We start from the raw sequence: 12,928 nt of genomic DNA on the forward strand, positions 1-12,928 counted from the left end.
CATATTATATTTAAAGAGAAAATAGAAAGGTTTCCTTAGAGTACTAACTCAGCGATGAGTATTCTGTTGAGTAGATGCTAAGGAAATTACAGTTCTTCCTGATGAAAAATGTGCATATTATTCCGGATACAACCAGGCATATTTTAAACACACATTTAGGTCACAAGGGATACCAGCAGACAAATAATCTGTCTTTCAATGTTTTCGTGTTCCTGCATATACTACCGGATCCCACACAAGCACAAAACTTTCCTCCACAAGCCCACACACATCATTCAATATGAATTCAGAGTGAATACAGAATTTGTCTTGGGACTGTCAACTTTCACATGTGGTATGTGGAATGCATTTCATGTGGCTCATACACCTTGAAATTATTTCCATAAGTTCCAAAGAAAAACAAAGGCCAACTATCTTCAGTCCGACACTGTGATTAGATGCTAAAATAGGGATGGGGTGGAAATGTTTTGAGCACTGTCATAACCTATGCTCCCTAATTTCTCTTCCTATAGTGCTAAAGATATGGGCCCCCAAAACAATAAAGCGGATTCTAGTTTACCTGCCCACAAAAGTAATCCTAGATAGATGATAGTTATGTCACCAGGTTCTAAGAACTCTATTTGTTGTGAGATTTGGGGTGGGGTGGGGTGGGGCTGATCTGAGACTTGGGGCCCCAGGTGAGAGCCAAAGTGGATGGGTAGAGTCCTGCATGAGAGCCAGGAGGCTAAGAGGTGGTGAACAGGGGTGGTGAGTCAGAAGGAAAATAAACCACTGAATTGTAAGGTTGGTCGTGATTCTATCATATGAACATATGTACAGTCAGATGTGGTACAGTTTTGATACAGGTTCTTAAGAATGTGCATGTTTGTGGCCGGGGGGCAAGGGAGGTGATTTGGGGGGCAGGCAGTGGATGACAAAGCTTTCCTACTTTCAAAGGAAGCCTATTGGCTTAATGCCAATATACAACTTCCCGAATTTCTGCAAAAACATACATAACAGACTGCTGGATCAGGCCAGTGGCCCTTCAAGTCCAGCATCCTTGTGGCCAACCAGATGCCTGTGGGGACTTGAGCGCAACAGCTCCCTCTCATAGACTTATAAACACTCAAGATTTATAAACAATCTAGAATTTCTGGCAGTTGTGTACTGAACAAACCAGAGACAAAATGCAGTTGCTAATCTATTTATAACAGTTTTGTCATAAAATCTGGTATACACATAAAAGGTCCTTTTACATTGTTATTTGCTTACGCATTAAATCAGCAGCCTTACACCAGGAAATTGTCTTAACCTCAGCATTAGCAAGAAGATGCTAAGTTAAACAATAGATTTCACTCCTGTTACCATAGGGAGAAGTGCTCTATTTTATTCAGTGAATTAACAGATAATGACAATTACTGTTAAGTGATAATGGCAGTGTACTGTTAATGACAGTTATGTAATTATTTTTAACTATTGCATTCGTTTAAAAAAATTAACATTTTAAACTATTTTATCATTTTAAATTTTTAACTATTGCATTCGTTAAAAAAAAATAACATTTTAAACTATTTTATCATTTTAAATTTTTAACTATTGCATTCGTTTTAAAAAATTAACAGAGGGAGGGGAGAGCCAGGAATCAGCACAGTTCAGCTATTGCATTTTGATGTCACATTCACCTGTATCACAAAGATTGGCTGATCAAATCGCCAAGAACCTTGATAGAACAAAAGTGATGTGCAATAATTAGTATATTTTAAATGTAATTGCAATTAGAGACTACCGTGAGAAACAGCAGATTTAAGAATGTCATAAAATTAAACAGCTAAGAAAAAGAACACAAAACCTCATAGGGAAAGAGAAGAAAGATGACTTGAATACAAACTGCAGAGCTGTGCCAGACAGGGAATTCTTGTGCTGGCTTATGCAAATCAACCTGGCCGAAACTATGGTTATCGAGAACAGTAGAGGGTCATTAACAATACAAGAGAACTCCTTCCCCGGTTGCCCTGAGGTGTGAACAGAGACAGGAGTTTGAAAGGTTGCCAATGTGATGGGGTGTTTTTAACAAAGGGTTGTTGGAAAGAAGAAAGGGAAGAAAGGCTGAGATCCATCTTGAGCAGGGAGACTGAAGGTTGCCTGTGCTGCTGTGGTACCAGCACCTCTTGAAAGGACTATGCTGTAACATCTGGACTCCCTCCATGCAGACTGAAGATGTAAATAGGTGAATAAACCATATTTCTTAAAGCCATGGCACCACACCCTGGGACCCCATGGGCTCTTGCCACTGCTTGGCAGAGAAAGGGGCAGGCACCTGACTTTTGTAACAATATAACAGTAATCGAAATAATAATATATTAGAAGGTTTCTAATCAAAATGATTTGAGCCTTATGTGAAGCCAGTAAATGAATGCAGCTGAAGAAGAAGAAGAAGACGAAGAAGAAGAAGAAGAAGAAGAAGAAGAAGAAGAAGAGGAATGCACATGGTCTCCTCATACTCCTCCCCTGCCTGTTCAGAGTGGAATATTGAATCTGTTCCAGATCCCAGTCTGTTGGGAGGGCTGCCTTCAGCTGCTGGTGAGGGCCTGTTGCTTTGCCTTTTATGCACAATTGCTCTTTAGTTGCTTCTAGTTTATTATGTGGCTTTCAATGTACTTTCGCTCAGTCTTGTGAGATATCCTCATATTCCCCCATGGGCAGGAAAATGCAATACAGACGGAATGAATGACATTGCAAGCTCTTCCTATGACACCTTGGACACACGTACTGAGGCAGAAGCCTCTGTTGACTCCTAAGTATTATTAATGTTGTTATTTGCATTCCTAATTGTCCACTTGCACGCAGGGGTACAAGCATTCTGTTTTCCACAGTGGCCAACCAGTTGCTTACGGAAAGTCTGCAAGTTGGGCATGAACACAATAGTACCCCCCTGCTGTGATCCCCAGAAAACAGCATTAAGAGGCATACTGATACTGGAGGGAGTATATTGCTATGACAACTAGTCATCTGCCTAGTAGCCACTAGAACATCCCTTCAGTAGATGTGGAGGAACTGGTAGCAGAATAGTGTCGTTTACTGATGGGTGGGCGGTTTATACGAAATCCCTTGCTTTTCCATCTGATTAGATGCCTAAATGAATAGTTCAGATTAACTCCTTGAACAATTAATTTAGAGAAGATAAATCCATCAACTCAAATGTGTCAGGAACCGCAGTAGGCAAAGACAGTGTGACTTGTGTCCCACCAAGCTGAGCACACAGCCCACATATGGTGGCTTGCCAAGGGCTTAACAACCACTTATTTTTGCAACCACACATAAGGAACAAAGGGGAGGTTCAGCAAGTGCCTTCTGGGCTGCTGTATTTGACTGGCTTGCTGCATTTCCCTTGATGAGCCACAAGTTATGCAGGCCTGCAGCTGGGCTTTCTTTCAGCTGGAACTCAGTTCCGGCACCTCTCAGGTGGGTGCCATTGGCATTATAAGAGAACAAGGGCGAGTTCCAGCACCTATTTTTTTTCAATAAAAATAGCACTGGCTGCAACGAAGAAAGCCACAAGACTGCACAACTGATCTGTGTGGTGCCCTACCAGATGTTGCAGAATGACAGCTCTCATCTGTCCCCAGTCAGCATCACCAGTGGCAAAGAATGGTGTGAGGTATGGTTTGGAAACATCTCGAGATCCACAGGTATGAGATGTATGTAAAAAGGTAAAGGGACCCCTGACCAGTTGTGAACGACACGGGTTGCAGCGCTCATCTCGCTTTACTGGCCGAGGGAGCCAGCATACAGCTTCCAGGTCATGTGGCCAGCATGACTAAGCCGCTTCTGGCAAACCAGAGCAGCGCACTGAAACTCCCTTTATCTTCCCGCCGGAGCGGTACCTATTTATCTATTTGCACTTTGACATGATTTCGAACTGCTAGGTTGGCAGGAGCAGGGACCAAGCAACGGGAGCTCAGCCCGTCACGAGGATTCAATGTATGTACCCCTCCCCATTTTCTGTTCATGGATGATACAAATGAATTCTGCATGCAACAAAACATGTCAACTCTGCCTGCAGCATAAAAAGGTTCCATATGTTAGACTTTCCATTAAACATATGTCACTTGAATGTTCCTATTCATGTGCATTTGATATCCAAAGCTGAACTGTTTGAACACTTCCCTATGACATTTCCCAGTGCTGCTGGGAAAATATCTGGTTTTATTTTGTTTTTAAGATGGACTACATTTTCTCACCATCGCTACCTGCCTGCTACACTGATTCTCTTTTATTTCTCTGCCTTGTGCTTTTTAATTTCACACTTTGTTTTCTCACCCCACCCAACAGTGCAGTCTTTACAAACAGATCCTTATTCTGCGATATATTTCTTGCTTTCCTATTCTGGTTTACTCTGCCAAGCCAGATACATGAAAGCCAAGATAACTTACAGCTGGAGGAAATTAGATTTCTGCTCCAAATAAAAAATAATAAAATGTACCCCGGTCTCAGTGGTGACAGCTATCAACAGTTTTGGCCAAATTTGCCAGCGAGGTAGAGAGAGGCAAGCGGAATGAAAGAGCAGCAGACCAGGAGAGAAGGAATTAATAGTAATGTGGAGCATAAGGCTATGCCAAGTCATGGACAGAGAAAATCTAATTCTTCCTCTGTAAAATCTCACTCCTCCCTGTTCACCCAAGGGCCGTTCCAAATATTTTTTAAAAGTGCAGCTTCCCCCTTTTACATTGACTTGCCATGCAAAAAAAATAACCTTGTTATTCTTCATCATTACATTTGTATCCTGGTTTTTTCCAAGAGGTACAAAGGATTATCCTATGTTGTCAAATCACCAGAAATATCTGGGTTGCCTCTTATGTCAGGATGTAATGCGAAACCATAGTTTAGTGTTACGTAAATGAGCCAGCTGAGATTTGGGCTCACAGCCTCCCCACTCTGCTCCCAGCCATGAGGAGGAGAGTGGAAGCATCCACTTCCAGTTTAGCACAAAGTGCGCCGGGAAAGGAAAGGGAGGATGTGTGAGCCAAAGAGTGAAACAGACATATTCATGTGACAGGCGGCAAAATAGGATGCACAGCCCCTACTTCTGGTTTTGCCCTAACATGGGTGAATACTGGGAAGCCTTTTTAAACTGCCCACAACACTGTTGGAACTGCATTGCCTTTTGACTGATCTGCAACATAGACAATATATCTTCTTTAGAGAGCCAGTGTGGTGTAGTGGTTAAGAGTGGTAGACTTGTAATCTGGGGAACCGGGTTCGTGTCTCCGCTCCTCCACATGCAGCTGCTGGGTGACCTTGGGCTAGTCACACTTCTCTGAAGTCTCTCAGCCCCACTCACCTCACAGAGTGTTTGCTGTGGGGGAGGAAGGGAAAGGAGAATGTTAGCCGCTTTCAGACTCCTTCGGGCAGTGAAAAGTGGGATAACAAATCCAAACTCTTCTTCTTTAGTGAAAAGTCTAGCATGGTTTGGATTTTCAGAAAATGCCTACCCACCAAACTACAAGTTATTATATGATGATGGTCTAGATATGTTGTAAACAGGGCATGATAGGCAAGACTTGCAAAATGCATTCAATGTTGCATTTGGAGGAGAAAGCTTGTAGATATTTTAATGCTAATTATTTGGGCTAATAATGGCTGAAATAAATATCTATAGAAGGTGGTTGAGACAAATACTGGAGTGTTTTTATTTGGGGTCTCCGTTTACCTTACGACTGTATTCTACAATATATTTGGTCCTGTCATTGCTAGTAGTTTGATGCCACTGTCACATGCGAAGTTTAACTTGGACAGAGTTGAATAGGTTTCACAGCAGGTTGATATACTTGAGTAGCCAAGGGTCCGAGCAACAGCTGGCTCACTTGTGGTCATCTGATCAAGAGAGCAGCCAAGTTATTTTGAGCAAAATGCAAAATCTTTCATTGCAAGCTGTGATGTTTTGAAAGGGGGGGGGGACTGACTTAAAATTAAGCCAGTGGATATATTCTTCTCCTAAATGAGAAACAATGTGCTCTGGTACTGTATTTTAAAGCAGCCCAAAGGTAAACTGATCACTAAGGAAGGGGGGAATGCAGTCAGCATGATGAAATTAAAGGGCACTGCTTTGAAGCACAGTTTAGATATGGTAGTTAAATGGGGGGGGGGAATCAAGATTTTAAAATATTGGCTTAGAAGTTGGCTTCTAAGCACAATTGGTTGAACGTGCTTAGCAGCCTCCTCATGATCAGGAACTCTGATATTATACTGGAGTCAGTTCAACCACTCTTAGAAGCCCCTTTCAGACCTTCCTGGTTTGGGTGGAGCAAGCAGGAATATGTACATGCACTCCCAATATCTATGCATTTGGATCACATGTTTAAAAGCACCAAAGTGCTGGTGCTGACCTTTAAAGCCCTAAACGGCCTCAGTCCAGTATACCTGAAGGAGCGTCTCCACCACCCCCATTGTTCTGCCCAGACACTGAGGTACAGCTCCGAGGGCCTTCTGACGGTTCCCTCACTGTGAGAAGCAAAGTTACAGGGAACCAGGCAGAGGGCCTTCTTGGTAGTGGCACCCACCCTGTGGAATGCCCTCCCATCAGATGTCAAATAAATTAACAACTATCCGACTTGTAGAAGACATCTGAAGGCAGCCCTGTGTAGAGAAGCTTTTAATATCTGATGAATTATTGTATTTTAATGTTTTGTTGGAAGCCGCCCAGAGTGGCTGGGGGACCCCAACGAGATGGGCAGGGAATAAACGATAAATTATTATTATTATTATTATTATTATTATTATTATTATTATGGCTAATGTGTATTTGAAATCCAACAAACTGTTGGGGAGGGGAGCTGTTTGGAGCTAAGAATCGGGGGGGGGGGGGGTTAAGATAGGGTTGCCATATTTCAAAAACTAAAAACCAGGACATCCCATAAGTTGTTGAGCTTTATTTAGACAAACCCCACAGCTGATCAGTTTTAATAATAATAATAATAATAATAATAATAATAATAATAATAATAATAATATGTGATTTTTCAATTGACTTGCCTAAGATCCAGGACAAAGCTCTGCTTTGTGGAAATTTTCCTACCTTAGAAATCCCAGTAATGTCCGGATATGTAGCAGCCCATGGGCCTAGCCAGGATTTTTGGGGTGGGTGGGGAAGAACTGAGTTATCAGCAATGCAATTGGTCAGTTAGCCCCCCCCCCACGCGCCCATGTCTTTTGTCCTCCTTTTTGAACAAATGTACCGGTAATAGCTGTTAGCCTACAGTTATACACATTGTTTGTTTAACATGCATTTTGGTCCTGAGAAGGAAGACCCCTCTGTATCTTGGCTGTGATGAGGTCAATAGCAATAGTGTTTCCAAGAGTGGTCACAACACCTCAAAAGTCCATTTCTGGCAACCCCTTCAGTTTTTTACACATACTGTACACTATGGTTACACAAACTTGCACTAAACTCTGATTTCCCCCAGTCTGCAAGGCAATACCTGTTTTCTCTCTTTCCCTCCGCCCCTTACTGTCAGATGGTGTTTGACATAATTCAACTCCACAAAATAAGCACTACAAAAATGCACTTCTCAAACATAAACACAGTTCCCTTATGTCAAACTTTTAAACTTCATAACCGTGGAACGGCAGAAATCTGTATAAACACACAAGTGCTGTTGTAACTATTGATGTTGGCCTGAAGGATTGAGCATGGCTGCCAAGTCTTTTAATGAGGAAATACTTACAAACCTAGCCCCAAGGTAAAGCTTTGGTAAAACCTGAATTTTTTTAGGGCAATTAATAATAATAAGCCTGTAGTCACAGCAGAGAAGCAGCCTATGTTTCGTTTTAAAATAATGTAAAATTAAATTGCTACTTGCAGCTAAACTTGGAGTGTCAGCCTGAAATAACTGGCATGGGGGTGACAAGCCATTGCATATCCTAAAGTATGGGGATACATTTTAAGCATGGTTAGAAAAACAGTAGTTGTAGCAGTATTTTTTACTGTTGTAACATTAGGGTTTTTGTTTCAGTTTTCCAAAAGCATTCTTCCAGACATTAAATTAAAAGTGCATTTTATGGAATGGAGGTAGATTCTGATCCCAGTAGTTGATCCCATATTGGATCAACTAAATGCAAGTAGATACATAGGTACCGCTCCAGCGGGAAGGTAAATGGTGTTTCCATGCGCTGCTCTGGTTCGCCAGAAGTGGCTTAGTCATGCTGTCCACATGACCCGGAAGCTGTACGCCGGCTCCCTCGGCCAGTAAAGCGAGATGAGTGCCACAACCCCAGAGTCGGCCATGACCAGACCTAACGGTCAAAGGTACTTTTACCTTTTAAGGTTGTAGTAACTAACAGGATATGAAGTATCTGTGATGTGGTTTCTAATGCAGTGACTGGTCATAATTGTGAGCCCATTGAGTAATTTAAACATTTCATTATTTTAATGAAGCAAGCTGACAATGTCAGGCACATCTTTAAGTAAAAAGTGCGCAAGACACAAAAGCTGCTTTGGATTTGGCATACGAGAGCAGTCTCAAATGAAATCAGCAGACACAAAGACTGAGAGGGCATATCAGCAGAACCTCAGAGTTGATGCTGAGATGTAGAATTTGGCAAAGATTTTGAATGGTACTAAAAACATGCCTTCAGGAGTTGTTTGATTGAAATCTGATGGCTTGTCAAAGTCAAATTCTTCTCCCTAATGAGGAAACCACACAAATATAACAGTGGAATTTAATATATACAATTCACATATGTGCATGTACATATACAGAATAATTAAGAACCAGATGTTTGTTTGTTTTTTAAAGGCCTTGTATTTTTATGCCAGCAGTTTGATGAGAGCATGGTCCCGACTCAACATGAGATCATAAAAAAATTGCCTGTGCCTCTTTTTACACAGTGAGCCTATCCTCCAGTTATGCCAGCTGGGATGGGTTAGGATTGAAACCAAATCCTCATGTGTGCAACCCAAAGATATACCAACATAATGAAGTTGCACCAACGTTGCAAGAGCAATGTGTGGTGTAGTGGTTAAGAGCGGTAGACTCGTAATCTGGGTAACCAGGTTCATGTCTCCGCTCCTCCACATGCAGCTGCTGGGTGACCTTGGGCTAGTCACACCAGGGGCGTCGTAGGGTGGGGGCGGTGGGGGCGGGCCGCCCCTCGTGCCGCCCCTAGGCGGGTGTGTGCGGTGCTGCTGCTCCCGGGGTGACGGAGGGAGCGGCGGCGCGTCCCACCACTCCCATGCGCCGCCGCTCCCTCCGTCACCCCGGGAGCAGCAGCGCTGCACGGACGAGGCTCCGGAAGCGGCGGCCCGGCATCCCCAGGGGCGGGGGCGTCGCTGCGCGCGCGTGCGTCATGACGCACACGCAGCGATGCCCCGCCCCCGGGGATGCCGGGCCGCCGCTTCCGGAGCCTTGGTGGGCTGCAAAGAGCTCGAAGCCGCAGCCCTTTGCGCTATGGCAGCGGCTTCGGGGCTCTTTGTAGCCCGCCGATGCCCCCAAGCCCCTGCCCGGCATACCCCAGGGGCGGGGGCGTCGCTGCGCGCGCGTGCGTCATGACGCACACGCAGCGATGTCCCCGCACCCGGGGATGCCGGGCCGTCGCCGCGTGTGCGTGCGTCATGACGTCATGACGCACGCACGCACCGCGATGCCCGCCCCCCAGGGGTGCCCCTTGGCTTCCCGCCCCGGGCAGCCAAGGGGCTAGGAACGCCCCTGAGTCACACTTCTCTGAAGTCTCTCAGCCCCACTCACCTCGCAGAGTGTTTGTTGTGGGGGAGGAAGGGAAAGGAGAATGTTAGCCGCTTTGAGACTCCGGGTAGTGATAAAGCGGGATATCAAATCCAAACTCCTCTTCTTCTTCTTTGGGCCTGATGAAACTTGGAACAAAGGAATCAGGCCAAGGCCAGCAGAGGGGGCAATGGTGGAGTTGGGGTATTGTGGAGGAGAAGCAATGGTCAGTGTAGCTGGACTCCTATGTACCCTTGCAGGTTACTCCATCTCCACTGCTAGCACAAACCTATGGCTACAAAACAGGTGAAAGAGCACAACAACAAAGGAAGTCACCTTTGAGCAGAGGGTAATGACCAAACAAGGCCTGAGAAGCTATGATCTGTTTGAAAAGCTTTATTTCAAATAGAGCAGCAGAAGACCCGTGGATGCACTTCAGTTTATAAATAGCAAGAAGAAATCAGCACGTTATACACAAATGAATCTCATGGGATCAAAAACCTAAGCAGCAATAAAAGTGGCTATTACATAATAGGATTACAGTATGCAAGATTAAGTACCACTTCGTCATAGCTGTATGCCGCACTGACCCTCCTAAACACCACCAACCCTCTAGTAGCAGCTTGCTTGGCCTTTGAGAGAAGCATCACTGTTGCTTTATTCTTATCCCCAACTCTCCCAATATTGTGTTTTTTATTTGCTGCTGGAGCAAGCCCAATGCTCGGCTGCAATCTGATGCAAGCTTGCTTGGGATTACAGTCAGTTGAAATCAGTGGGAATTCTGAATAATCGTGGGGAGTAAGAATGAGGCTGGAAGTTACGCGGTCCTTATACTATTTATTTCTGGCCAGTTCCATGGATCCCCCCCCCCCCGGGAACTGCAGATTAATTGCATTTTGAATCTTCATTATTGACTGCAGAGTTTCCTATGCAAAAATGAACACATGCAAGCAATGTGAACATGAAAGTGTGATCCTCTGTGTACTCGATGGAGAAAAGATTATGTGTATTTTTTCAGTATCACTGTGGTGCTGTGACATTTTAAAATGGCATTTCCTCCCATCTGTTGCACATTCACAGACGAAAGAGTGGGGGACAATTCCCCTGCAATATCGCAGTAGAAAATAGTGCCTTTTAAGAATTAAAACCACCCTTCTTGCTTGACCTAAAAAAGACAGTGCTCTTACTTCCTGATCAAACAGTCACCAGCTGTTCACAGAAGTCCACCCTTAGCAACACATACCTAGGTATGTTATTTAAATATATAGTCTCTGCAGCTATATTAAAGCAAATAACAGAAAGACTTAAATCCCCACAGAAACAACAGTGCATTCCGTTTCCCCCCAAACACACCCATCTGGGGAACATCTGCTAGGGAAACACGGGCAAATTGAGTTAAAATACATTTAAAACATACAGCTAAATCCTGGGTCTTTCCTTTCCCTTTCTGTTTTACACTCCCTGGATTGTCTTTATTATCTCCTTCCTCTTCAGTTTCTTTTTTTAAAAATACCCTGCTTTGCTGCTGGCTGTTCCATACACTGTCCATGTTTTCCATTCTTGACCACCCAATTTCACCTTAAAACTACAAAGCCTTTTCTCTTTTTGCAAAATCCCGTTCAGTTTTAAGGTGGATCTTCATCATTGCTCCTTTCTTCTGCTATTCTTTTAGGGCAATGGGAAGCTGATTTTTACGAAGTCAGACTACTGCTCCATCTAGTTCAGTATATTACCTACACCATGGGCAGGCAAACCTAAGGCCCGGGGGCCGGATCCGGCCCAATCACCTTCTAAATCTGGCCCGCAGACGGTCTGGGAATCAGTGTGTTTTGACATTAGTAGAATGTGTCCTTTTATTTAAAATTCATCTCTGGGTTATTTGTGGGGCATAGGAATTTGTTCATTATTATTTTTCAAAATATAGTCCGGCCCCCCCACAAGGTCTGAGGGACAGTGGACTGGCCCCCTGCTGAAAAAAATTGCTGATCCCTGGCCTACACTGACTGGCAGGGACTCTTCAGGGTTCAGACAGAGGTCTCTCCCAGACATACCTGGAGGTGCTGTATTGAAATTGGGGCCTTCTGTATGCCAAGTAGATGCTGTACCACTTTCTCTTTGTCAGTCCTTCTTTCCTAATATGTGGCCATTTCCTCTTGTGCAATGGAACTAGGCTGTTTTATGCAGTGGACAACGACTGAATCCAGAGATGGAGAATAGCCGATTTATTAGGGTTGCCATATTTCATGAGGTAAAAATCCAGACACAAAAAGAAAGTTGTTGAGCTTTTCTAGGGCAATTGCCCGATAGCCCCTCTGTCACCACAGAGCCTGAGCCACCCATGCCAAAGCCCGCACCCAGGTCACCTAAAAAAACTCAAAATCCAGGACATTTGCTTTTAAATGTAAAATTCCCCCTGGATGGGCATGTAGAACCCCCAAAAGAGGACATGTCTGGGAATTCCCAGATGTATGCAAACAACCCTATATTTCTGAAGATATCAGAAGCCAGTGACATAAGAATTAGAGACCCCAGGTGTATACATTTATTATTTTAATAATGTTTCACTTTAATTGCATTTAGCCATTTAGAATGTATTAGGCTTGATTTTTTTGTGTTCTGCATTTGTGAGTCTCTCTCCTACGCGGCATTCCATCTCTCCTTATCTATCCCTGAAAGTGGTACCAATGGCAGGATGTTTTAGCAGCAGAGTGTAAATCAGAAATCCTTGAAGCTATCGAAGACCCAGGAAGGGGCTTTTCTGATGCTCTTCCCTCACTGAAGGCTAGGTTGCCAGGGTAATGCCGGACGTTCGAGACCTAAAATGGTCAAATGGCCTGGGCCCATTGGGGCCACTCCAAGGTGATGCAGGGGTGAAGATACCAATATGGAGCCATGTGTGCTTTACTCCTCATGACCTGTAACCTTTCCTGACATATGGGAAGATGTTTTAGGACTCTTTGTTTGCGGTCTTTATACTACTATATAAGCTTTTGTTCTGAAGTACCTCAGGACAGACCTTCTCAACTGGCATGCTCAGTCCTATTCCAAGAGCTAAAATAAATGCTGGGTCCCTAAATCCAGGTGCTGGCTTGAAAACGGTTTCCTTTGTTCTGTGATTTATTCAAAAAGTTGTTATTCCTCACCTGGGTAAAGAACAAGGTGGCATAGAAGTGAATTCTTACTATACCAGTAAAAGGACCACATGTATATCATCCAGTAGTTTGGCCTGG

The sequence above is a fragment of the Lacerta agilis genome, chromosome 2 (assembly GCF_009819535.1).
Source record: "Lacerta agilis isolate rLacAgi1 chromosome 2, rLacAgi1.pri, whole genome shotgun sequence".
NCBI classification, from domain to species: Eukaryota; Metazoa; Chordata; class Lepidosauria; order Squamata; family Lacertidae; genus Lacerta; species Lacerta agilis.